The sequence below is a fragment of the Ictidomys tridecemlineatus genome, chromosome 3 (genome assembly GCF_052094955.1).
Source record: "Ictidomys tridecemlineatus isolate mIctTri1 chromosome 3, mIctTri1.hap1, whole genome shotgun sequence".
Lineage (NCBI taxonomy): Eukaryota > Metazoa > Chordata > Mammalia > Rodentia > Sciuridae > Ictidomys > Ictidomys tridecemlineatus.
In genome coordinates, this window is record NC_135479.1 from 16,480,882 (window position 1) to 16,496,682 (window position 15,801).

Below are 15,801 nucleotides of genomic sequence, written 5' to 3' on the forward strand. Positions count from 1 at the left end.
AGTGTGCTCACTTTGGGGCACTTCACCACTACATCACATCTCCAGTCCTTTTAATATTTTATTTTGAGATGGAGTCTTGCTAAGTTACTGAGGGCCTTGCTAAGTTGCTAAGGCTGGCCTCAAACATCCTGTGGGGTTTTTGTTTGTTAGTTTGTTTGTTTGTTTGTTTGTTTGTTTTACTTGGTAACATGGTCCTTATTCCTAAGGTATGGGCTTTCTGTGGAATCATCTGAGTACCTGGTTGCTCAGTGAGATCCCTTCACTCTGGCCAGGCTGAAACCGAAATATTTGAAACCCAAAGCCATGTGCAACCTCGGGTACTCTGTTCAGCTGTCACTTGCACCCTGAAAAGCCTTAGAGAATATCCTTTGCACAGACAACCAGTCCCCCAGTTGAAAAGGCCTGGCCAACTTCTAAGAGTTCAGTCTTCCCTAAAAGACTTCCCCTCATTCAGCTTCCAATCTACCTTTCTTCTGCTCAATAAGACCATCACGCGCTACTTAGGCTTCACCTCCCTGCATTGCAATCCAGAAAGTTCCCCAAGAAGAAAGCTGGACTAATATGGATTTGCTTCATGTGTTTCCCTTCCCTTGAGGATTATAGTTTCACTCTATTGTTCAGTGCCTAAAAGTGATTCCTCAAATAGTTTGTTAAATTGTATTGTTACCAGGAAAATGATGGAACTAGTGACCATTATGTTAAATGAAATAAGTTGCATGTTCTCTCTCATTTGGAAGATAGAGAGGAAAAATGGGGGAGGATAAAGAGGAAAAATGGGGGAGGATCTCATGAAAATCAAAGGGAAATCAGTAGAGGAAAGGGCCCAAGGGGGGAAGTGGGGAGAGAGGAGGAAGGTGCTGGGAGTAATACTGGCCAAATTATATCATTATATTGTGTATTGTATACATGTATGAATATGTACCAGCAAATCCCATTAGTATGTACAGTTATAATGCACCAATTAAAAAAGTGAGAAAAAATTGTTAAATAAATTGTATTGATATTTATTAGTTATGAGCAGGTCCCACACCAGTCACTTTGTCATAGCCTGAGGCAGAGATTCTGTAACCATTTATTTGAGACACTGTGAGTGCAGGGACTTATCTTTAGATTCATTAGCAATCCTTAGTAACTAAAAGAATCTCTTTCTTTTTTTCTTTCTTTTATCTTTTTTAGCAGCATTTGATAGTTAAATTTTTTCCCCAAGTGCTAGGGATGGAACCCCAGGTCCTGGCACATGCTAGGCAAATGATCTACCACTGAGCCACATCCCCAGCCCTCTTTATTTAAAGATAGGATCTTGCTAAGTTGCTGAAGGCCTTGCTAAATTGCCAAGGCTGACCTTGAACTTGTGAGCCTCCTGCTTCAGCCTCCTAAGTAGCTGGGATTACAGGAGTGTGCTACTATGCGGCACACTGACAATTTTAATGAACTATTAATTCCAATGTGAGATGTGAGTGTCCACCCTGTGGTTTGATCTAGAGCCAGGCACCCAGCAGATAAGACCATGGAGGGGTGTCCAGTGTATGACAGAGGCCTGCTTCTTCCTCACGATCCCTTTAAAAGGCAAGAGTCCACCATGAGGTCCCTTACCCAGCATTAGCCAGGCTGATCCCAAATAAGCATCTTTTCCTGTGCTGTCAACAATGTTCCGTCCTCACTGGGCAGCCCCTACTCATATTCAGTTCTGCAACATCACAACTGGAAGTTGGAAGAACCACGTTTGTGGCCATTTCTTGGACTTCTTGTCTTTTTTTTTTTTTTTTTGATACCTTGGATTGAACCTGGGGCACTTCACCACTACGTCACATCTCCAGTCCTTTTAATATTTTATTTTGAGACGAAGTCTTGTTAAGTTGCTGAGGGCCTTGCTAAATTGCTAAGGCTGGCCTCAAACTTGTGGTACTCCTGTCTCAGCCTCCTGAGTCACTGGGATTAAACTTATGTGCCATACACCTGGTGGACTTCTTGCCTTTAAGATCATCCTCTACAAAAAGTCAGAAGGTCCAGATTTAGGTCCTTGCCCTATCTTTGATTAAATGACCTTGAAAAAGTCTCCAAATACTCTACACTGATTTGCACTATCTGGAAAAACAAAAACCTGTTTCCTGCCCTCTCTGTGCCCTTGGTCTCATTGCACCCGCTCCCAGCACACACCCAATTATGAGGTGCCATGAGACCATGGATAGGAAAGCCCTTTGGAACCAGAAATGCACAACGAAGTGTATTCTTTTCATTATTATTATTTATGGAGAAATTTCAGAACTCTCTAAGGAAGTCCATTCCTCTGATTAAGGAGACGTAGTATAGTGTAGCATATTGGCTCAGAATCTTCTCCTCCTACACATTTGGCAGGAGTTCTTCTTCTGTCCATTGAGAGAGAGATGAACCGGCTGTTTCTTTGGCTCACAGGAGAATAGGCTTTTCAGAGTCCACGCTGACTGAAAACGGCATAGCTTAGAACCTCTGGGCTCTGAGGAGCTATTTTAGAAAGTGCCCTTAGATTTTATCAAGGGGTTGTGAGGGATGAGCTCAGCCATCAACATTCAATTACAGGCATGAAGTGGGCACATGTGTGGACTGTGACAGGTGCTGCCTGGGACCCTAAGAGGCCCTGTCCTCCCAGAGCTGGAGCCTGGTTGGACCTGGGACAGTCAACTTCAGTCCTGCAGTGAAACTGCCACTTCTCCCTCATCCTCAAGGGAGCCAGTCCTTTCCCTGCTGAGAAGAAAAAGCAAGAGCCCAAGGACTTCCTGTTCCAGTGTGGCATACCAGGCACTGCCTGGACAAGCCTGGACTCAAGCTCTGATCACAGAGAACATCACCGGGCTGCTCATATCTCATCTCAGACCAATCCATATCCCACTGCAACCCAGAGCCTGGGAGATGCTTCATTTTGATAATGGGGCTGTGGCTTGACTTCCAGCCCCAAATTCCCGTTCCAGTATCTCTCTAAATCCCTAGTTGCTCTCCTTGGGCCCCTGCTCCAATTAATCCAAATTTGCCAGTGGGCTCCAGGCATGTATTTCCAACCTCTCAGGCACTCTTTATTGCCTTGTCAAGAGACAGAGTAGTGAACTGGGTGCAGTGGCACATGCCTTTAATCCCATGATTCAGGAGCCTGAAATAGAAAGATGACAAGTTCAAGGCCAGCCTCAGCAACTTAGTGAGGTCCTAAGCAACTTAGGAAAACCCTGTCTCACAATAAAAAATAAAAAGGACTGGGGATGTAGCTCAGTGGCAAAGTACCAGAGAGAAAGAAGGAGGAAGAGAGAGAGATAAAGACAGACAGACAGAAAGAAAGAAAGATAAAGACAGGCTAATATAAGATGGCCATAATTTTAATTTTAGCTTCACCATTTGCAAGCTGAGTGACCTTGGAAAGTTACTTAATTACCCTAAGCCTCTGTTTCCTCATCTGTCAATGGGAGTTAAATTAATGTAATTCACTTAGCTATTTAACTGGCATGTAGTAAGTGTTTAATAAATATGAGCTATTTTCCCCCTTAAGACAAACTCATTTATGCTTGCTATAGTTTAGATATGGTTTAGATCATATGGTTATGATCTAATTGTGTCCCCACCCAAAGGTTCACGTGTTAAAGGGTGGCAGTATTGGGAGGTGGACCTTTAAGAGGTAGAGCCTAGTGGGAGGTCCTTAAGTCACAGGGGGAATAAGGTATTTCACATGTGACCCCTTGGTAGTTCTGTGACCCCTTTGGTAGCTCTCCCTGAGAGAGTTGTTATAAAAGGAGCAAGCCTGACCCCCACCCAGCTCTCTGCTTCTGACTAGAGATGTGTTCACTCCATTGCCATCCACCATTCATCAGGAGGCCCTCACCAGAACTGAGCTGCTGTGAGTGCTATGCCTTTGAATCTCCAGAACTTCCATCTACATAAACATTTTCTCTTTACAAAGTTAGTAGCCTCAGGAATTTTCTTATAGTGATGAAAAGCTGACTGATACAATGCTGGATTCTCAGACTATTGCCAAACTCTGCACATAAGTGAGGACTCCAATTGCTTCACCTATCACTAGATCATTACTTCTCCCCAGCCGATGTCTGCTGAATTGAGACAGAAGGATGTTGTAGGCTATGACAACATCCTTACCAGACAAACTGACCATCCTTTGTCAGCTTCTGAGTCAGGACCCTTGCCTCTATACCATACCATGATTAGATCTAGTGGCTGTTCCTCCATTTTAAGTACTCCTGCTAGGAAAAGTCCTAGCTTGTCCCAAATTCAAAGTATTAGAGTCCTTATCCCTTCTGAACCTAGGGACAAAGTTTCTTCATTTTAAAATCCCTGGATGAGTTTCAGGAGATCTGTGAACTACTTTCCTAACTTGCAAAAATTTATGTGTATTTTTTTATTTTCTTTTCTTTCTTTCTCTTTTTTTTTTTGAACAAGGATTTGAACCCAGGGGTGCTTTATCACTAAGCTATATCTCCATCCCTTTTTATTTATTTAGCTTTATTATATTCATTCATTTTTATGTGGTGCTAAGGATTGAACCCAGGGCTCACACATGCTAGGCAAGTACTCTACCACTGAGCCACAACCCTAGCCCCCCTTTTTTATTTTGATACAAGGTCTTACTAAGTTGCTTAGGGCCTCACTAAGTTGCTGAGGCTGGACTCAAACTTGTGATCCTCCTGTGTTTCTGGGATTATAGACTTGTGCCACCAAGCCTGGCTATCATGTGCATTTTTCTATGAAATGGTTCTTAGTTTTCACTAACTTCTTTTTTTGTTTGTTTGTTCTAATTTGTTATACATGACTGCAGAATGCATCTTAATTCATAGTACACAAATGGAGCACAGTTTTTTATTTCTCCGGTTGTATACAAGATAGAGTCACACCATTCATCTCTGTATTCATGTACCCTGGTCTGTGAACCCAAGGGTTAAGAACAACTGCAGCAGAGGAATCCTAGGTCTAGAACCCTCTGAGGACAGAAGGCCTCTGGGCCCCTGAGCACTCATGGAGGCCCTCATTGTAGCCACTCCTCTCAGTCTTCACTATATCCTGCCACTCGCCAGCCATCTTATCTGTAGAAGCAGGACCTAGTCCCTGGGTTCCCCAATCCCTCAACACATCTACTCACCAAAGTTACATCCAGGGGTGGGAGTAGAGTTTAGTTCAGTGGTCGAGCACTTGCCCACCATCACAAGACCCAGGGTTTGATCCTCCACACTGGGGGTCGGGGGACTTACCTCCATAGGTCTCCTCCAGGCAGGAACAGCCTCCTCGCCCCAGCCCCACTTCTCAGCATGATCTGCTGATCCAGGTCCTCTTCCCTAGAGTTTCTCCTAAGCGTGGGAACTAGAAATATGAGAGTACTTACCATAAACCACCCTCTACACAACCCCTTAATCCTCATAATAATTCATCTTGTAGAGGTAGGAATTGAGGGTTGGAGGAGTGAAAGGACAATTATTATAATTGTTATTGTTCTATTAGTTGCCATTTATTTTGCAGCTACTAGGTGTAATATACTATGCTAAGCATTTGTTTCATACTACCTTTTTTTTTTAAAGTTAACAAAAAATAGACAGGGGAATCCTGACTGTACATGTAAAAAAAACAGAGACTCAGAGAGATAATTAGCTTGAGAGCACTCAGGTAGTTAGTGGCAAAGATAGGATTCAAAAATAGGTCTGTCTGAAAAAAAAACAGGTCTGTCTGACTCAAATGCTGATGAAATGACCCACTGTCTCCCCTTCCTATAATGTAGGTACAGGATGCCAGACACCCTCAAATGTTTCAAGTCAGCATTACTGAGTTAATGAGGAAAAAAGACTTATTTAAGATAAAACTCTAGGATTTCTTATTTTCTGAGATATGATTGGGAAATTCATAAAGATTTTATTTTTAGTTGTCCCTTCAGCCCAAGCCAAGTTCAGGAATTCTGTGCCACTCGCCCAGAAGTCACCCAGGCTGGGTCATTCCTCCCTTCCCACCCCCCAGGGCTGCTCTATTTCCAGGTCTTGACCACTTCCTGTCTTGGCTATTATAAGAAGTCACCAGCTATGCCTAGCTGGATCCTGATACAGCACCGGAAAAAACTGAACACTGGACCAAGGTCTAGGTGAAACAGATGGCCCCTGGGATTCAGCTTTTCCCCTAAAAGGATGACAAAGAGTGAAATGACTGTGAGCTGGGGGTTCATCAGCTGCATGCCTCACTTCCCCAAGGCCCTGGCAGCTTCCAGCCCAAGAAGATCTGCAGTGCCTGGCCTAGAAGCCCTGAGGAAGGAATGGAAGGGGAGAGTTCTCCCTCCTTCCCTGCCTCTCTGGTCCTCTTTCCACCCTCCCTTCCCTCTACTTCTTGCCCTGCTCTTCTCCCAGTGGGCTCAGACTCCAGTGAAAACCCCAAAGGCAGTGTTCCCTACCCCCAGGCAGTTGCTCTGAACTGCCATTCACCTGTCTTCCTCACCCTGTGTCTTGGGTCCTTCCCTAGGAGCCCTCAACCTTCACACCCACTCCTTGATGAGGACACTGAAATGAAGAGAGGGAGTCACTTGCCCAAGGTCACTCACGGGTAAACTGCACTCTTCAGTCCCAAAGCCTGGTGTTCTGGTTTAGAGCCTGAACACTCAATGACCAAGCTCACTAGAAGCTTTCAAGGCCCACTCCCCAAAACCTGGTTACTAATGGACATTTGCAACTGTATCAGCACTGTATCACATGACTGTGTATGCTCTTTGAGGTAAGGGACAGAACTCTCAAAGTCCCTCAAAAACTAAGTGTAGTATTGCAGAAAATGGAGGAGAAGCCTCATGATAGAATCATCATGAAATTAGTTTATAGATTATAAGACACATGTCCCAACCCTATTTACATGTGGCAATTTTTTTTAATTATACTTTTTCATCAAGATGTTTAATGGGGCTGGGGTTGTGGCTCAAAGGTAGAGTGCTCGCCTACCATGCATGAAACACTGGGTTCCATCCTCAGTACCATATAAAAATTTTTTTTAAAGATATTTTTTAAAAATACGTATTTTGTAGATCTAAATAATCTGTGCTCCAACCAGGCAGCTTTCCCTTTCTGTCCCATGGCATTGGGAGGAGAGGACTGGGAAGGGACCAAGGAAAGCAAATGGCTATAGGATGCGGTGCTGAGGACCAGGCTTAGACAGTGAGCATGTAACATGTACACCTAAGCTGCAAATCAAAGAGAGACTCACGGTCTTCCCTCTCGAGGCAACATGCCCCCCCTCCACTTTTGTTTGTTTGTTTTTTAAGGAGAGAGAGAGAATCTTTTTTTTAATGCCTTTATTTTTATGTGGTGCTGAGGATCAAACCTGGGTCCCGCCCGTGCTAGGTAAGTGCTCTACTGCTGAGCCACAATCCCAGCCCCAGGTTGGTTGGTTTTTATTTTTTTGTTTTGTTTCTTTTCACCTGCAGGCAGGTTTGTACTAAGGGACCTGGATGCTGTGATCTCTCCTTCCTGTGCATTCCTAGCATCAGGATGTTTGGTGGCCAGAATGGCAACAGGAGAGCCAAATAAAGACCCGCTTCAAAGGGAGGAAGGGGAGCAAAAGAAATCAGGGTCCTCGAAGATGGAAAGGGCTCTGGAGCATTCTCATCTCCTTCACTTCAAAAGGAAACTGAAGCTGAGCACAGTGATGCATGCCTATGATCCCAGCAACTTGGGAGGCTGAAACAGGAAGATCCCAAGTTCAAGGCTAGCCTGGGCAATTTGTCAGGCTTTGTCTCAAAATTTAAAAAAAAAAAAAAGAGAGAGAGAAATTGTCCTGAAAATGAGAAAATGACTTAACAGAGTGACAAGCTTGACTGGCGGTGAAGGAGAACCAGGCAGCTTTCCCTTTCTGTCCCATGGCATTGGGAGGAGAGGACTGGGAAGGGACCAAGGAAAGCAAATGGCTATAGGATGCGGTGCTGAGGACCAGGCTTAGACAGTGAGCAGACGAGGCTCTGATTCCTGACACTTCCACCCACTCTCTGTGTGCTCCCGTGGGAGTTCCTTAACCTCTCTCTGCCTCAGTTTCCTCATCTGTGGGGTGGGGACAGTCACAGGTAACCCATAAGGAATAGGTGGGAAGAGTAAAGGAACAATGCACACCATGCCCTCGAACGGCTCAGCGCAGCAGTGGGAGTCCCTATTATTATCAGCATTAATTCTCTCTCCATTTGCTGTTTTAGTTTCATCCAAGAATAATAGTTCTATTTTCCTTCTTGTGCTGAGGCTGTTCCCTCTGTTTAGAATACTCTCCTTCTCCACAGAGCTACGTGTTGGTACTTAACTCTACTGCAGTGTTTTAAGAGCTTTCCATGTATCGATACTCATTTGATACATACGACACTGAATGAGGGCAGTACTACCAGTATTCTCAATTTATAGATTAGAAATCTGAGGCTTGAGCTGGTCACAGTGGAGCATGTCTGTAATCCCAGCTCCTCAGGAGGCTGAGACTAGAGGATAACAAGAGCGAGGCCAGCCTGGGCAATTTAAAATAAATAAAATTTTAAAAGGGCTGGGATATAGCTCAACAGTAGAGTGTTCACCCAGCACGTGTGAAGCTCTAAATTCAATCCCCAGGACTAAAGAACAAAAAATCGAAGCCTGAAGAAGTTAAAAAATTTGCTCAAGACCACATACCTGTCAAGTACAAACTACATTTTTTTTTTTGAGTGAGGTCTTGCTATGTTGCCCAAGTTGTCTTTGAACTTGTGGGCTGAAGCAATCTTCCTGCCCCAGCCTCTACAGACACATATCATGACATCCGTCTATTACTTTTTTTGCCGTGCGGAGGATGGAAAGCGAGCCTTGCCCTGCTATGCAGGTGCTCTACCTCTGAGCTACCCTCCCCCAGGGAGATTACAGTCTATACCACTGCTCTCCTGCTCCTGTGAGTGTGTCTGTCACTCCCAGCCTTTGGGGCTATGGTTTAAATGGCAGCTTTCTCCTTCTCCAAGAAGCTTCCTCTGATCTCCCAACAGGTCCTCCTTAAAAATGTCTCCACTGCTCTGTTATTATCTATCATACAGGATCTGCTTCTACTTGATATTTTTTATGTGTGTACAGTACATGTCTTAACTTCCCTATGAGACTCCATATTCCTTAATGGCAAGAAGTAGATCCTACCTAATTTTATGAACCCCAAAGCCCTGTAAATACGTCAGCTTTCATTGTAAGAAACAAGACATCGGCATAATATCACAAAGATTAAAGGCCAATGTGGCTCAGTGGTACATTCCATGATACCCAAGGCCTAGGATCCATCCACAGCACCATTTAAAAAGAAAAGAGAGAAAAAAAAGGAAGGAGGGGAGAGAGGGGGAAGAGGAGAGGAGAAGGAAGGAAAAGGAAAGAAATATAATTCAAAACAAGACCAGCAATAAAATACATTAAGTAAATGACTGAAACTAACTACACAAGAATTCTCTTCACCTTCCAACTGGTAACCAAGGTTTTTAATGCAAGATCTCTGGTCCCTAGCCTTTTTCCTTAACACATAAGGCACTGAGGCAATTAAGAGTAGAATGTGGGATGGAAGAAGAGGTAGAGCCAAGGAGGCAATTATTTGACGCTCCTCTGATGCCTCAGGACAAGGAAATCAAGATCAACACAGCCAGATGTGCTGTTTCAGTTCTCAGGTGCCAAAACCAAAGTGTCCTATGTCACAAGAGAACATCCTCTACTCCCAGTCACTACTATGACCATGGTACTCACTTATGAAAAGACACTTCTGTCCCTAACAACAAATACCATATAAGATTTAGATTTATATAAATGCAAAATGACTAAAGGATTTTAGAAAGTACATATAACCTTTTTGGAGTATGAACAAAAATTTGAGAAGAGTTTCATTTTCATTAGACAATGGATTCCATTCTAAAGAAAAATTAAACTGGTAGGAGAGGGTACATGTGAGTGCTGACCATTAAGAAGATAACCAGGGAACAGCTTGTGGTGGTACACGCCTGTAGTCCCAGCTGCTCAGGAGGCTGAGGCAGGAGGATCACAAAGTTTGAGGCCAGCCTCAGCAACTTAGCAAGGCCTTGTCTCTAAATAAAAAATTAAAAGGGCTAGGGATATGGCTCAGTGGTTAAGATCCCCTATGTTCAATCCCCCATACCAAAAAAAAAAAAAAAAGATAAACAGGGGAATGGGGATGCAGCTCAGTGGTAGAGTTCTTGCTTTGTATGCGTGAGACTCTGGGTTCCATTCTCAGTACCACGAAAAAAATACAAATAAAGAAGATGGGCAGTGACCACACCTATTTGAGGAAGGAAGCCCAGTAAAAGCTATTAGAACCTGATAAAGGAAGACTGAAGAAGTGACCACACTCTGCACCCTAACTCTAATTGGGGGATCCAGGCCCTGTGGAGATCCAGCAAGGTCTGGAACAATATTCAGAGGAGTCTGTGTATGAGTATGGAACAGCAAATTCCACCATTATGTATAACTATAATGTGCTAATAAAAATATGGAGGGGACAAGATTCAGAGGAATTTGGTGGTAATACTTAGGCCACTAAAAGTGGGACCACAGGAGAAATTTTAAAAAATAACTTCTGTGTGCCCCCAGGAAATGGCAAGGAAGGGGTGGAAGTTAAGAGTCCTGAAAGAAAGAACGAGATGAGTTGCCTCCCATGGCAGCCTGGGAGGAAGAGGGGCCTCACCAGATGCAATGTCAAAACATTCAGGGCAAAGATAAACAGAATCCCACAAAGACTCTAAACAGAAGTTCTTAACCTTTTTTGGATCGCTGACCCTTTGGAAAATATGATAAGTGCAAACTCTCTTCTTGGAAAAAGAGCATAAATATGCCTAACAAGAGTCTTTTATGGTTAAGAACCTCTGTTGTGATCACAAAAGGAATGAATGGTGCTCTAACGTGAAATTCTAACAGTGTAATCTGCAAACAAACAAGTGAGGAAACAGGTGAGGAAGGGGAGTCGGAGATGGAGCTGAGGAAAGAGAATTCTGTGAGGTTCTTTTATATAATATATGGGAAGAGGGACAGCTCTGTGTTACTTGCAGAGTTGTGACAAGGAGCTGTCGAAAAAAAGGCCAAGAAGGCCTAAGTACAAAATGAAGTTTAAAAAAGAAAATTTTAAATGTTAAAACCAACAAAAATAATTCAGAGCCAGAACAAAAAGAGCACAGCCCTTGGCAATATGACATTAGCAGGACTCCTCCAAACTCCATTTTGACCTTAGTTTCATCTTTCCTGTCAAGGAGGATTACTTTCAGACTCTAAAATATAAAAATGCATTATTTAGAGGAAACTGAGACCCAAGATTGGACAATTCAAGAGCAAGTGGCCATATTAAATGAATTTAAGAATCTTGGCCCAAAACAAGCATGGGCTGGGACATCTTGGCTGAGGAAGTACTAACTTTTTTTCTATTCTTTTTTTTTTTTTTTTTTTTGGCACCAGGGATCAAACCCAGGGTCTTGTACATGCTAGGCAAGTTCTCTTCCAATGAGTTACACCTCCAGCTGGAAATACCAACTTCTAACCCAGGGAACAGTCTTTGATATTTACTGGGTCTCATTGGAAGAAAGAACCAGAACAGCTGATGGAAACCTCAGGGATGTAGATGTTAGAGCCATACCAGGAAAAATATAGTACTGCTCAGCATTTTTCTCAAGCAGAATGGTCTACTTCAGGAGGTAATACATCCCGTGTCATGCTAGGTACTCAAGAGAATGCTGGTAATCATCATATAGGGCTTTGATGGGAGGGTTTGAACTAGAAGTCTCTTCCGTCCCCAAAAGCCTATGCTTCTATAGTCCAACAAGATTAAGAGAGAGTAGAATGAGCACTTTCCCAGCTGTCTTCAAAGTTTTTTAACTTCTCTTCCCTACCTCTGAGTTGCTGCAATTGCTTCAGTGTGTGGCTCTCACCTTCCTCCCTCTTTCTTCCCTCCTCTTTGCCTCATGTCCCATTTCCCATAACTTTTTCCCCATCTTCTTCTATTCTTTATTTCTTTTTACCCAAGTGGCAAAGAGGAAGTCACCTGTGCCTCCAAACTAGAATCCCTGTCCCTGGGTTCTTGTCCATTTATATTCCATCCAAGCTTGCCACACCTCCTCCCCAGAGCATCCTCCCCAGGTCCTTGGTCTTATTTCATCTTTTAGCAGAGTTTAACTTTTCCAGGTATAGTATAAACCTTTTCCTTAGGTAGAATATGAACTCCAAAAGGGAGAGGCCATGGGTGACATTGTTTTCTATAGCCTAAAGCACCTACTAAAATAAAATAAATACATAAAAACATCTGGCAGGGCTAGGGATGTGGCTCAGTAGTAAAGTGTTTGCTTAGCATTCATGAGGCCCTGGGTTCCAGCCTCAACACCACAAAAATAATTAATTAATTAATTAATGTTAAAACTTACATCTAGGCCGGGCATGGTGGTACACGCCTGTAATCCCAGCAGCTCAGGAGGCTGAGGCAGGAGGATCACAAGTTCAAGCCAGCCTCAGCACCTTAGTGAGGCCCTAAGCAACTCAAGGATACCCTGTCTCTAAATAAAATATAAAAAGGACTGAGGATGTGGCTCACTGCCCCTGGGTTGAAATCCTTGGTACAAAAAAAAAAAAAAAAAAAATCTTATATCTAAAGCTTGTGCACTCAATAATTCTTTTGAATTAATGCCTTCCACCACTTAATGTTCTAAACACATATATGCAATAAGGATAAAAACAAATGAACTAAAGCCAAATTTAGCAAAAGAGAGTTAATGAGTTCTTATGATCAGTATCAGTGCTGGAAGGAACACACACAGTTATGGTCTAATTAATTCCCTCAGTTTGCAACCTGTGGAACTGAGGCCAAGTGGGTATGGGGTTTGTGACTTAGAAGTGAGCCAGATGCCAGTAATCCACATGTCCACAGCAGTGTCCTCTCTATGACCCTCATTGCAAAACCTTCGAGGGGATACTGAAGCAAGCTAACTAATTGCCATGAGTCTTTGAAAAGTAAACAAAAACCCCATTTGTCTGAAGCCATGGAGATAAACTAAGTGATTTCTGAAGCTTCCTTCTAGTCCAGGCTGAGAATCAGTTTTGCACTGATTCTCATAACACTGTGTGAGCCCATGCTTGGGCGTCCTGTTGGAAGAACACTGTTGCAGGTGTGCCATCTCGTGGCAGGAGGTGTACATTGCACCTCCAGCCATCTCCACCAACCATGGACTTTAAATGCCCTCTAGTAATCAGAGTTCTTACAGGATACCAAACACACGGTGGCACTGTGCTAAACACTATGATTTCATGATGCTGGAAGTCTCCAAGGTCTCCTCTGGCTCTGATATCTTCTCATTAATTAGTGATGGCCACAATTTATTCTCCTTAACACAGTCACCAGATTGGAACTGAAGATGTCAGGAGTACTAACTGTGGCGATAGGGAAACCTCTAGGGAAGGTGTGAGCCTGACTTGGATCTTGAAGAGTCAGAATAATTTTAACAGGCAGGAAAAGGAATACACAAGAAAGAGAAATGAGATGAATAAAGAGGTCGTGGGGCAAGGATACAGGGGGAGAAGCACAAGGGAGCTAATGGATGGAGCTCAGGTGGCTGCAGTAAATGGTGCTCCTAGCAGATGAGGGCAGATAAATAAAGGTTTAGAAATTACCCTCTAGACCATAGGAACATTTGTAAGTCCTAATTGGGGAATTGATTTGATGAAAATGGTATTTTAGCAATTTTAATACATCATGCTAGTACCTTCAACTGGAAAGGAAGATCTAGAAGAATTGAAAATTGAGGTTTTTTTTGTCATTATTCTTATTTAAAATTCTTAAGCAGGGGCAGTAACTCCCAACTCATAGGCTGCTAGGAGAGGATGGTATGTAACACGCATAGCATAGTGACTGGCACGTAGTAGGTGTTTAGTGATTTGATAATGCTCTTAATTATCATCTCTCTGAAATTTACCTGACATCAGGGGACCTCATTTCATGATCATCTTACCTCGAGGATCTGCTTTGCCCATTTTCTCTCCAAGGGTAGTAGAGGCTCTAGGCTCAATCTAGAGTTCAGGAGCCAGGACACACCCAGTGAACTTTAGTGGGGAGGTGGGAAAAGAGCAAGTGGGGAGGGGGCCAGAAGGGGGCCTTGTCTGAATCTTATCTCCATTCTCTCCCTTGCTTATTCCCTCTGATAGTGGGAACTTTCCATGAAACTATCCATCCTCTCTTCCTGGAGCAGGCACCTTGCTCCCTAGCATGGGTCCACAGAGACTGGGGCAGTGAGGAAGCTGAACCAGGATGGTGTTTAATGTCCCAGTCTCTGAGAGGCAGAGAATGAAGCCTAAATGCTTTGACAAGTGGACATACTTGTTAAAGAAAGGGAGGGAGGGAGGGGAGAAAATCTGTTGAGGCCCCAACTCTGAGGAGAAATCTTGGCATATCAAGTTGGGGAGGGTGGTGATTAAAGAAACAGTAGGCTGGTGGGGTAGCTCAGTGGTAGAATGCTTACCTGATATGCACAAGGCCCTGGGTTCCATCCCAACACCACAAGAATGTTATACCAAAATAAGTTAAAAGCCAGGCATGGTGGCACCCACCTGTAATCCCAGCTGCTCGGAAAGCTGAGGCAGGAGGATCACGAGTTCAAAGCCAGCCTCAGCAACTTAGCAAGTCCCTAAGCAACTCAGTGAGACCCTGTCTCTAAATAAAATATAAAAAGGGCTGGGGATGTGGCTCAGTGGTTAAGCACCCCTGGATTCCATCCCCAGTACCAAAAATATCTTTTTTGATAATTATGAAAAGGAGTGGTAAATAAGATCGAAAAAGAGCACTCAAAGAGAAAAGGGACAAATGAGAGAAGATTCAAAAGGCAGTTTGATATGTTGACAAAAATATATGTACATATGGGAATCAAGGGACCTGAGTTCGACTTCTACTAGCTGTGGCCTTGGGTGAGTCACTTTGCCTCTAAGAAACCATTGCCTTTTTTTACAACTAGAAGTTCTGACTAAGTTAATAATCTTCAAGGAGCCCGGTTAGAGGCTGCAAGAAGCCAAATGTAGCCCCTCACCTCCTCAACCAGAGCAGCTCTGTTCACACCAGCTTTGTGCATTGACTTCCCCCGTGAATATTCTCTTCGGTTTGTGTAAAAGGCTAAAAGGCTATAGAGCTAGAACAAAATTTGAGAAGAAACTAGAAGTAGTGGCTATGATCTCAGTTACTTGGGAGGCTGAAGCAGGAAAATCTTAAATTCAAGGCCAGCATAAGCAACATAAGAAAACCCTAACTCCAGGAAAAAAAAAAAAAAGAAGAAGAAAACCGTTGGACTCCATGACCCCCTCCCAATTATGGATATATGGATATTTATACCCATGGATGGATACATATTACCCCTTCCCAACTCTGGATATATGATTGAACTGCTGTCTCCCAAAGCTAGTGCCCTTCCTCAAAGAAGAAAGAGATACACAAGAGCCTCCCTCTCTTCTCCCCAGCTGGATGAAATTCTGAGGACAAATTTGGATTCACAGTTCTCAGCTTCCCATGACACCAGCAGCTGTGCCTGGAATTCATAGACATTCTACAAAATTCTATGGCTGGGTGCCCAACAGGCAGGGCAACAGAAAGGCTGTGAGACATATCCACTCCACCCTGGGCAGTTTCAAGGGTGTAGGGACCCTCATAATGAGTCCCTGGGCTCCATTATGAGCATTTCTCTTTTTTTTTAAGAGAGAGAGATAGAATTTTAATATTTATTTTTTAGTTTTCAGCGGATACAACAACATCTTCGTTTGTATGTGGTGCTGAGGATCGAACCCAGGCCGCATGCATGCCAGGCGAGCGCGATGC